Below are 12613 nucleotides of genomic sequence, written 5' to 3' on the forward strand. Positions count from 1 at the left end.
CTCAAAAAGAAAACAACAACAAACAAGCAAAAACAGATACTCAGTATGGAATGCCCCTCTTCTTCACTGCATGTTGTCTGTCACCTGTGATGCTTAAAATTGTAGCCTCCTGGGACCATGAAGGGAGGCAATACTGATACATCAGAGTGGAAGAGTGAAAGAACTTAGGTTCTAGCGATCATCCTACCAGTGGGTTTTTTGTTATGTTTGTTGTTTGTTTTGTCATGCCTCTTATTGGTTAAGCTATTTTTCAGTACAGCTTATTCTGAGAAGTTGGTTTATCGTTTACTAATATAATTCTTTCAAATATATCCTGGACAAATATGACGTAAGTCTATAGACATAGAATGAAATATGAGCAGCTACAAAGAAGAAATACAGGGAGGGAGTTAAGAACATAGGCTCTGCAACAAGTTGCCTCAGTGTGCCTCTCTCTTCTATCTCTTAGTACCTTAGTACCTTAGGCTGAAGCTGGGGAAATTATTTAGCCTTTCTGTCTCTCAGTTGCCTGGTATGTAAAATGGGGATAATAATGGTACTTGCCTAGGGCTAAATGATTAATGGAGGCAAAGCTGCTGAGCACAATGGCTGGCACAGATTACATACCCAATAAATATTAGCTATTGTAGTTGTTGTATTTGAAATATCAACAAGAGTTCCAGAGAAGGTTTAAAAATTGTCAGATTTTGGTGAAAAAAAAGTTTCTCAAAGATAAAAAATGTTATGATTGTTCATGATTTTCACTGCTAAATTACAAAAATAAAAAAAAGATCTGGTAATAAAGATGCATAGAATGTAGAATATTTTCAAAAACGAATATATAGAATGTTTTGTTTTCACAGAAAATTTTAAGGTGATGTAAAAAAATCAAAGAGACATCATAGCACTACGCTGCACTAAATTGAATATTATCATACAGAAAAGAGTGAACTGTGATTTAACAGCTAATCTGAGAGTGGTAGGAAATAGAAGAAAGGTTTAGGGACAGATTACCCAACATCTGTGTTTACCCCAAAGGTAATGCTTCCTTCAAGTAGCAATGGATGGTTGGGATTTAACTATTGACTAGTATAAATTTGGGCTTTATCTGTGAATCCTAATTACTCATATCAAATCATTAGGGATAGTTGGGAGTTAGTTGCATTGCAGGATGGAATAACATGACGACTGGTTTAGATTGTTTTCAACTGAAACAAAGTGTCACATCCATCCCCAAGCTGAATACTTATTACCTCTTCAAACACACCATGGCATATTTACTCCCAATACATGTTTGTGTTGACCTTATGATGTGGAAGTGTTCAGTTGTAAAGTGTTTTGCTGGAAATAAATAGTGTGAGAGATCAGTTGACTTAAGAATGTGAAACTGACTTTTAGCTGTAGCTGCTTATCAGAAAACCTTGGTAGTATCCTAGCATTCCCTGTGGAATTCTGTAATAGTTTAAGTGTCATGCAAAACATTTTGCCATTTATCATTATAATGTAATAGAGAGGTACCTTATGGGGATGAGGCTAGAAAAGGCTTTTTTATGATTACATCATATGGTGATAAATGCTCACAATTTGCGCTTATTATGAGAACAGTTTTCTGAAGAGAATTCTTGATAAATTTTGCAATTGCTCTTCCCTAGATGTATATAGATATAACATATTATATCATAAATATAGATAACGAAGTTAGAAATAGGCAAGAGGAATTTAGACTTTGTCTGAATAGAACAGATAAGAATTTGTGCATGCTTGCTCCGGTTTCGTTTTGATTGAAGGATGACTGGGAAGAATGGGAAAAAAGAACAATTCTAAGAAAATATTTACTGGAATTATAATCCATGCCTTTGTAATCCATGACTTCTGGAATAAATTATTGAAGGGCACATAAGCAGAGGTCAGAAAGAATATTCCTTAGATATTTGGGTTGGAACAATACGTGGACTGAGAATTATTCGATATCCAGAGATCAGTATATTTGTATTCTTAAAGCTCAGATCACAAGATAAGTAAGAGGCCTTGTACTGCCCCTAGGAGTTTATTTTGGAGCTGCTGAGCTGAGGACATGTGTACTTCAGAAATGAAGGTGTCTTTCTGCCTCCAGTAACTTTAGGACTAATGTTACCAGGCTACGAAGAGCTCAAAGGCTCTGCTAGTACCCACCTGTTACTATATATCTGGAGGAAGGTAAAGTGTCCCTGTATTTTACTTGACTGGCTAATAAGTCATTGTCAGTCAACCAAAATTTAATGGATGTTTACTATAGACTTAGCACTCTGAAAGATACTATGAGATGTCAGGAAAGCGTAATCCATGGCTCCTACTCACTAAATGCTATAATAAGGGTTTATAACCAGGTCTACCTGACTCTAAATCCTATATATTTTACTATGCTATACCATTGGCTAGGTATTTCTCTTACATTATTTTATTTAATATTTACAGTAAGCTTGTAAAGAAATTATTATTATTTATAATTTATGCAAGAAACCTCAGCCATTACAGCAGAAGGAACCCAGTTAGGGATATAAGAAATGGAAAATCATTTTTCAAAATCAAAGGAACTAAGCCGATTACACTCTATATACAGGCTCTTGCTTATGCAGCTGTGAAAGCATTATCATTCTCATTTTATATGAGGAAACAGAGGTCCAGAAGAGGTAAATAAACTTCCTAAGTTTTTACTGTTGGAGCAGTATATGCAGAGCTCATATATAAATCCAAGCCTGTTGAGTTTTCCCTATCTCATGCTGCTCTCCTTGAGACTGGGGATTTCAGCCTGGCCATGGCAGACAGGATTTTTATGGACAGACAGGAAGAGTATGTGTAGGAATGATAACCACCCATCTCTTAAGGTGATTAGAGAGATGCCCATGTGACTCTAAACAAGGCCAACCCTCCTTGGAGGACTTTGCTTATAATAGGTACTTAATACCCACTAGTTGAATGAGTGGAGATCTGAAAATTTTGATTGAGATTCTTAAACATGCCCTTAAGGGACTTTTTCATGAACCAAAACATTTGTCTTCAAAGGTTGTTCAACACACTATATTAGCCCAGTTTTCTTTTGACAAGTGCTTGGTGATCGCTAATTTTAAAACTACGGGAGATGAAGAAGACAATCTGAATTGGAACCCACCCTAGAACATTCAGTGCATATGGGAATAGGTGCCCTTATCCCATCTGCTTCTGGAAGATGTAGAAGCCACAGGCCAACAGTAAGCATTTTCATATTACCATTTATCAGGGCTCAGTAGTGTTCACCAGAGGGGCTTTTATGACCCAGTAGAGTTGTTTCTCTTTCTACCATAGCTTACCTACATCCTTTTTTTTTTTTTAATTGTAATTCGACTCTGAAGTACCAGAAAATGAACTGCTTGGTGTAATCATTAATTTGAAAAGTTTAAATATCACCCATTTTGTGCAAGTTGTATTTCAAGATTTAAAAAAAGTTCATTTAAAGGGTGAAAAAAAGTAGCGACAGCAGTCTTTTCCAAGAAACATCAGGGTTTCCATCATTAATTAGTTAATATAGTACTTGTAAAGTGCTTAGAAAATGAAAAGTATCGTGTAATTAAGTGTTGCCTTTCTTATCAGTACCAATAGACTTTAATCACATTATAAGGTCATAGCCTATCTATTTTGCTCCACTGGAGAGTTTTTTTTTTTTTTTTTCCTTTCTTATATTGTAGGTATTTCTTTAGAAGAAAATAAGGAAAGAAATTATTCTCCCTGGGTTTCTGTTAATGTTTTCTGCCCTTAAACCAATAGAGACTTCTGTGGTTTTTGTGGGTTTTGTAATCCAGTCATGGGTTCATAATGCCTGGGGTGTGGGGCTGGGGGACTGGAGGGGGTCTGGAGTGGCAATGAAATGTAAAATCTCTCTAATCCTGACCTCCATCCTCTTCTGAGTATTCTACTTCTTGCAGCCTATTGGACAGCTGTCCTCAGATGTCTACTGACCCCCTAAAAACAAAATATGATTTGAACCAAGCTTTCCACTCAGACTGTTGCCCCTAACTTTATTCTGATTTAAGCACTGCCATCCTTCTTTACTCTCAGGATTATAAATTTGTAGTTACCATTTATCACTCCTCTCTTCAGTCTTAGTTGTCTAGCCAGTTATTAAGTCACAGGCTTATTGGATTTGTCTCCTCTTTACGAAGACCCCAGTGACAGCTTTGGTTTAGGTCTTCTGGCCACTTGTCACTTTTCTGCTTCCCGTTGTTTATAATATAAGCACATTCTTAGATTTTGAAAGGGTCCTTGAGCATCCCAGATGAAAGTTTTTTTTCCTTTAAGCAAGGAATTCTATTTAAACTATGAAAATTAGCCTCATACACTGTGAATAGCATTTGTTATTATTACCTTGTGAAGTTAATACCTTAAAATTCTACCATAAGCAGAGGTCCTGCCTAGGAAAGTCCTAACAGTTTGTTGGGGGAGATAACTAAGTAGACTTTTTTTTCCATTAGTGAATTATTTATTTTGCAATTAATCAAGGTTGTAATATTCTTTAAACTTTTATGTTGAAGACATAATTTAAACAAATTATTTGTTTATAATGCCAACACCCAACTATGTAGGGAGAAACAAAGCAATGAATTCATAATCACATAGAGTTACTTATGTAGGAGAGGAAGGATTCTCCTCTACCCTCTTGGGTGTCTGGCTGGGCCTAAGAATTACACTGACATAAGACAGATGAACAAGAGCAAAGCATACATATTTTATGGAAATTTTACATGTAAATGGGAAGCTTCACAGGAGAATGAAGACCTGAAGAAGTGACCAGAGCAGGAAGCTTTTATATCTTTTAGACAAAGGAATGAAAAATTTGTGAAGAATTCACAAGACAAAGGGGTTGGGGCTATGGGTAGTAAATAGTGAAGAAGTAACTAGAAAGATAAGGGTTAGCTTAACAGGTTTGTTTATATAGCCTCCTTGGCCCTAAATTCCCAGTGGTGATAAGGATGTCTTCTACCCTCCTGGTAGAGAGAGAATGCCTTTTCACATGTAGCCATAATCCCTATTGTTGTTTCAGCCTTTGGTCTGTATTTACTTAAATAATTTCAAAGCTTCCCACTATCATCATTTTACCATAGCCTCTTTGTTTTGTAGTTCTTTGTTTTGATTCACCTTGTTTTTGATCGGAATTACTATTCAGTAGTTTTTTAAAGAAGGACTGCATTCATGTGCTTTCATTTAAGTAATGTTTTATTTGTTCTTTTTTTCCTGAGCTCATTAAATATACTTTTAAATCTCCTTTTGAACAAAAAACCAGAATGTTTCACAAATTTGTCATCCTTTCTCAAGGCCAATGCTCATACAACCTCAATCTTTAACATTATAGGACATGTACTGCAGCCTATAGGCTGTATGATATTACTATCATTTAACTCATCAGCAATAGCCATGCTTTGAGTAGTGCTGTTGTAAAGCTATGAGGCAAAGCCTGGACATTTTCCCTTTTATAAATTTTACATTTTATTTTATTTTTTAAAATTAATTAATTAATTAATTTAATTTTGGCTGCATCGGGTCTTCATTGTTGCATGCGGGCTTTCTCTACGTGCGGCAAGCGGGGGCTACTCTTCGTTGTGATATGAGGGCTTCTCATTGTAGTGCCTTCTTTTGTCGTGGAGCACAGGCTCTAGGCGCGCGGGCTTCAGTAGTTGTAGCAACGGGTTTAGTTGCTCTGCGGCATGTGGGATCTTCCCAGACCAGGGCTTGAACTGGTGTCCCCTGCATTGGCAGGCAGATTATTAACCACTGCGCCACCAGGGAAGTCCCTTACATTTTAAAAGTTTTTTTTTTTAACATCTTTACCAGAGTATAATTGCTTTACAGTGGTGTGTTAGTTTCTGCTTTATAACATAGTGAATCAGCTATACATGTACCTATATCCCCATATCTCCGCCCTCTTGCGTCTCCCTCCCAGCCTCCCTATCCCACCCCTCTAGGTGGTCACAAAGCACAGAGCTGATCTCCCAGTGCTGTGCGGCTGCTTCCCACTAGCTATCTGTTTTACACTTGGCAGTATATATAAGTCCAGGCCACTCTCTCACTTCATCCCAGGTTACCCTTCCCCCTCCCCATGTCCTCAAGTGCAATTGCTATGTCTGCGTCTTTATTCCTATCTGCCCCTAGGTTCTTCATAACCACTTTTTAATTTTAGATTCTGTATATATGTGTTAGCATATGGTATTTGTTTTTCTCTTTCTGACTTACTTCACTCTGTATGACAGACTCTAGGTCCATCCACCTCACTGCAAATAACTCAATTTTGTTTCTTTTTATGGTTGAGTAATATTCCATTGTATATATATGCCACATCTTCTTTATCTATTCATGTGTCAGTGGACACTTAGGTTGCTTCCATGTCCTGGCTATTGTAAATGGAGCTGCAATGAACATTGTGGTACATGACTCTTTTTGAATTATGGTTTTCTCAAGGTATATGCCTAGTAGTGGGATTGGTGGGTCATATGGTAGTTCTATTTTTAGTTTATTAAGGAACCTCCATACTGTTCTCCATAGTGGCTGTATAAATTTACATTCCCATCAACAGTACAAGGGGGTTCCCTTTCCTCCACACCCTCTCCAGCATTTATTGTTTTTAGATTTTTTGATAATGGCCATTGTGACTGGTGTGAGGTGATACCTCATTGTAGTTTTGATTTGCATTTCTCTAATGATTAATGGTGTTGACCATTCTTTCATGTGTTTGTTGGCAATCTGTATATATTCTTTGGAGAAATGTCTATATAGGTCTTCTGCCCATTTCTGGATTGGGTTGTTTGTTTTTTTAATATTGAGCTGCATGAGCTGCTTGTAAATTTTGGTGATTAATCCTTTGTCAGTTACTTCATTTGCAAATATTTTGTCCCATTCTGAGGGCTGTCTTTTCATCTTCTTTATGGTTTCCTTTGCTGTGCAAAAGTTTTTAAGATTCATTGGGTACCATGTCTTTTCTTGCCTCTTTTATCAAAGATAAGGTGACCATATGTGTGTGGGTTTATCTCTGGGCTTTCTATCCTGTTCCATTGACCTATATTTCTGTTTTTGTGCCAGTACCATACTGTCTTGATGACTGTAGCTTTGTAATATAGTCTGAAGTCAGGGATCCTGATTCCTCCAGCTCCATTTTTCTTTCTCAAGATTACTTTGGCTATTCGGAGTTTTTTGTGTTTCCATACAAATTGTGAAATTTTTTGTCCTAGTTCTGTGAAAAATGCCAGTGGTAGTTTGATAGGGATTGCATTGAATCTGTAGATTGCTTTGGGTAGTAGAGTCATTTTCACAATGTTGATTCTTCCAATCCATTGACATGGTATATCTCTCCAACTGTTTGTATCATCTTTAATTTCTGTCATCAGTGTCTTATAGTTTTCTGCATACAGGTCTTTTGTCTCCTTAGGTAGATTTATTCCTAGGTATTTTATTCTTTCTGTTCCAATGGCAAATGGGAGTGTTTCCTCAATTTCTCTTTCCGATTTTTCATCATTAGCGTAGAGTAATGAAATAGATTTCTGGGCATTAATTTTGTATCCTACTACTTTACCAAATTCATTGATTAGCTCTAGTAGTTTTCTGGTAGCAGCTTTATGATTCTCTATGTATAGTATCATGTCATCTGCAAACAGTGACAGCTTTATTCTTCTTTTCTGATTTGGATTCCTTTTATTTCTTTTTCTTCCCTGATTGCTGTGGCTAAAACTTCCCAAAGTATGTTGAATAGTAGTGGTGAGAGTGGGCAACCTTTTCTTGTTCCTGATCTTAGTTGAAATGGTTTCAGTTTTTCACCATTGAGGACGATGTTGGCAGTGGGTTTGTCATATATGGCCTTTATCATGTTGAGGAAAGTTCCCTCTATGCCTACTTTCTGGAGGGTTTTTATCATAAATGGGTGTTGAATTTTGTCAAAAGCTTTCTCTGCATCTATTGAGATGATCATATGGTTTTTCTCCTTCAATTTGTTTATATGGTGTATCACATTGATTGATTGGCATATACTGAAGAATCCTTGCATTCCTGGCATAAACCCCACTTGATCATGGTGTATGATCCTTTTAATGTGCTGTTGGATTCTGTTTGCTAGTATTTTGTTGAGGATTTTTGCATGTATGTTCGTCAGTGATATTGACCTGTAGTTTTCTTTATTTGTGACATCTTTGTCTGTTTTTGGTATCAGGGTGATGGTGGCCTTGTAGAATGAGTTTGGGAATGTTCCTCCCTCTGCTATATTTAGGAAAAGTTTGAGAAGGACAGGTGTTAACTCTTCTCTAAATGTTTGATAGAATTCACCTGTGAAGCCACCTGGTTCTTGGCTTTTGTTTGTTGGAAGATTTTTAACCACAGCCTCAATTTCAGTGCTTGTGATTGGTCTGTTTATATTTTCTATTTTTTCCTAGTTTTGTCTCAGAAGCTTGTGCTTTTCCAAAAATTAGTCCATTTCTTCTATGTTTGTCCATTTTATTGTCATATAGTTGCTTGTAGTGATCTATAATGATCCTTTGTATTTCTGCAGTGTCAGTTTTTACTTCTCCTTTTTCATTTCTAATTCTGTTTATTTGAGTCTTCTCCCTTTTCTTTCTTGATGTGTCTGGCTAATGGTTTATCCATTTTGTTTATCTTTTCAAAGAACCAGCTTCTAGTTTTATTGATCTTTGCTATTGTTTCATTCATTTTTTTCATTTATTATCTGATCTGATCTTTAGTATTTCTTTTCTTCTGCTAACTTTGGGATCTTTTTGTTCTTCTTTCTCTAATTGCTTTAGGTGTATGTTTAGATGGTTTGTTTGAGAGTTTTCTTGTTTCTTTAGGTAGGATTGTATTTCTATAAACTTACCTCTCAGAACTGCTTTTGTTGCATCCCATAGGTTTTGGGTAATCGTGTTTTCACTGTGATTTTTTTCTAGGCATTTTTTTTTTTTTTTTTTTTTTTTTTCTTTTTGCGGTATGCGGGCCTCTCACTGCTGCGGCCTCTCCCGTTGCGGAGCACAGGCTCCGGACGCGCAGGCCCAGAGGCCATGGCTCACGGGCCCAGCCGCTCCGCGGCATATGGGATCCTCCCAGACCGGGGCACGAACCCGTATCCCCTGCATCGGCAGGCGGACTCTCAACCACTGCGCCACCAGGGAGGCCCTCTAGGCATTTTTTGATTTCCTCTTTGATTTCTTCAGTGATTTCTTGGTTATTTAGTAGTGTATTGTTTGGCCTCCATGTGTTTTTGTCTTTTTATTTTATTTTTTTCCTGTAATTGATATCTAGTCTCATAGCGTTGTGGTTGCAAATGATACTGGATATGAGTTCAATTTTCTTAAATTTACCAAGGCTTGATTTGTGACCCAAGGTAGGATCTATCCTGGAGAATGTTCCATGAGCACTTGAGAAGAAAGTGTATTCTGTTGTTTTTCGATGGAATGTCCTATAAATATCAATTAAGTCCATCTTGTTTAATGTATCATTTAAAGCTGTGTTTCCTTATTGATTTTCATTTTGGATGATCTGTCCATTGGTGAAATTGGGGTATTAAAGTCCCCTATTATGATTGTGTTACTGTTGATTTCCCCTTTTATGGCTGTTAGCATTTGCCTTATGTATTGAGGTGCTCCTATGTTGGGTGCATAAATATTTACAATTGTTATATCTTCTTCTTGGATTGATCCCTTGATCATTATGCAGTGTCTTTATTTGTATCTTTTGATAGTCTTTATTTTAAAGTTTATTTTATCTGATATGAGAATTGCTACTCCAGCTTCCTTTTGATTTCCATTTGCATGGAATACCTTTTTCAATCCCTTCACTTGCAGTGTGTATGTGTCCCTAGGTCTGAAGTGAGTCTCTTGTAGACACCATATATACGGGTCTTGTTTTTGTATCCATTCAGCCAGTCTATATCTTTTGGTTGGAGCATTTAATCCATTTACATTTAAGATAATTATCGATATGTATGTTCCTATTACCATTTTCTTATTTGTTTTGTGTTTATTATTTTAGGTCTTTTCCTTCTCTTGTGTTTCCTGCCTAGAGAATTTTCTTTAGCATTTGTCTTAAAGCTGGTTTGGTGGTGCTGAATTCTCTTAGCTTTTGCTCGTCTGTAAAGGTTTTAATTTCTCTGTTGAATCTGAATGAGATCCTTGCTGGGTAGAGTAATCTTGGTTGTAGGTTTTTCCTTTCATCACTTTAAATATGTCCTGCCACTCGCTTCTGGCTTGCAGAGTTTCTGCTGAAAGATCAGCTGTTAACCTTATGGGGATTCCTTTGTATGTTATTTGTTGCTTTTCACTTGCTGCTTTTAATATTTTTTGTTTGTATTTAACTTTTGATAGTTTGATTAATATGTGTGTTGGCCTGTTTCTCCTTGTATTTATCCTGTATGGGACTCTCTGTGCTTCTTGGACTTGATTAAGTATTTCCTTTCCCATATTAGGGAAGTTTTCAACTATAATCTCTTCAAATATTTTCTCAGTCCCTTTCTTTTTCTCTTCTTCTTCTGGGACGCCTATAATTTGAATGTTGGTGCATTTAATGTTGTCCCACATGTCTCTGAGACTGTCCTCAATGCTTTTCATACTTTTTTGTTTATTCTGCTCTGCAGTAGTTATTCCAGTACTTTATCTTCCAGGTCACTTATCCGTTCTTCTGCCTCAGTTATTCTGCTATTGATTCCTTCTAGAGAATTTTTAATTTCATTTATTGTGTTGCTCATCATTGTTTGTTTGCTCCTTACTTCTTCTAGGTCCTTGTTAAATGTTTCTTGCATTTTCTCTATTCTATTTCCAAGATTTTGGATCATCTTTACTACCATTATTCTGAATTCTTTTTCACGTCGACTGCCTATTTCCTCTTCATTTGTTAGGTCTGGTGGGTTTTTATCTTGCTCCTTCACCTGCTGTGTGTTTTTCTGTCTTCTAATTTTGCTTATCTTACTGTGTTTGGGGTCTCCTTTTTGCAGGCTGCAGGTTCGTAGTTCCCGTTGTTTTCGGTGTCTCTCCCCAGTCGCTAAAGTTGTTTCAGTGGGTTGTGTAGGCTTCCTGGTGGAGGGGACTAGTTCTTGTGTACTGGTGGATGAGGCTGGATCTTGTCTTTCTGGTGGCCGGTCCCCGTCTGGTGGTGTTTTTTGGGGTGTCTGTGGACTTACTATGATTTTAGGCAGCCTCTCTGCTAATGGGTGGTTTGTGTTCCTGTCTTGCTAGTTGTTTGGCATAGGGTGTCCAGCACTGTAGCTTGCAGGTCGTTGAGTGGAGCTGGGTCTTGGCGCTGAGATGGAGAGCTCTGGCAGATTTTCACCATTTGATATTATGTGGAGCTGGGAGGTCTCTCGTGGACCAATGTCCTGAACTCAGCTCTCCTACCTCAGAGGCACAGGCCTGACAGACGGCTGGAGCACCAAGACCCTGTCAGCGACACGGCTCAGAAAAAAAAGGGAGAAAAAAAGAAAGAAAGAAAGAAAAAAAATTATTAAAATAAAAAATAATTTTTATAAACAAAAAAACTAATAAAAAAAGAAAAAAAAGAATGAAAGGAAGAAGAGAGCAACCAAACCAAAAAACAAATCCACCAATGATAACAAGTGCTAAAAAGTATACTTAAAAAATACAAAAAAAGAAAAAAACTGACAGAACCCTAGGACAAACGGTAAAATTGTCCATTTGTGAAAAAATCACCCAAAGAAGCCTACAGATACAGACTCACAAAAAGAGAAAAAGGGAAAAAAATATATATCGTTGCCCCCAAAGTCCACCACCTCAATTTTGGCATGATTTGTTGTCTCTTCAGATATTCCACAGATGCAGGGTACATCTAGTTGATTGTGGAGATTTAATCCTCTGCTCCTGAGGCTGCTGGGAGAGATTTCCCTTTCTGTTCTTTGTTCACACAGCTCCTGGGGTTCAGGTTTGGATTTTGCCCCTCCTCTCCCTGTAGGTCGCCTGAGAGCCACTGTTCCCTGCTGAGACAGGACGGGGTTAAAGGAGCAGCTGATTCGGGGGCTCTGGCTCACTCAGGCCAGGGGTAGGGAGGGGTACGGAATGTGGGTTGGGCCTTTGATGGCAGAGTCCGGTATGATGTTGCAACAGCCTGAGGTGCACCTTGTGTTGTCTCTGGATCACGGGACCCTGGCAGTGGCGGGCTGCACAGGCTCCTGGGAGGGGAGGTGTGGATAGTGACCTGTGCTTGCATGCAGGCTTTTTGGTGGCTGCAGCAGCAGCCTTAGCGTTTCATGCCCATCTCTGGTGTCCACGCTGATAGCCGCGGCTCGCGTCCATCTCTGGAGCTCATTTAGGCAGTGCTCTGAATCCCCTCTCCTTGGGCACCCCGAAACAATGGTTTCTTGCCTCTTAGGCAGGTCCAGAGTTTTCCCTGGACTCCCTCCTGGCTAGCTGTGGCACACTAGCCCCCTTCAGTCTGTATTCACGCAGCCAACCCCAGTCCTCTCACTGGGGTCTGACTTCCAAAGCCCGAGCCTCAGCTCCCAGCCCCCACCTGCCCCAGCAGCTGAGCAGACAAGCCTCTCGGGCTGGTGAGTGTTGGTCGGCACCAATCCTCTGTGTGGAAGTCTCTCCGCTTTGCCCTCTGCACCCCTGTTGCTTCACTCTCCTCTGTGGCTCTGAAGCTTCCC

The sequence above is a fragment of the Mesoplodon bidens genome (assembly GCF_964165515.1).
Source record: "Mesoplodon bidens genome assembly, chromosome: 13".
NCBI lineage: Eukaryota > Metazoa > Chordata > Mammalia > Artiodactyla > Ziphiidae > Mesoplodon > Mesoplodon bidens.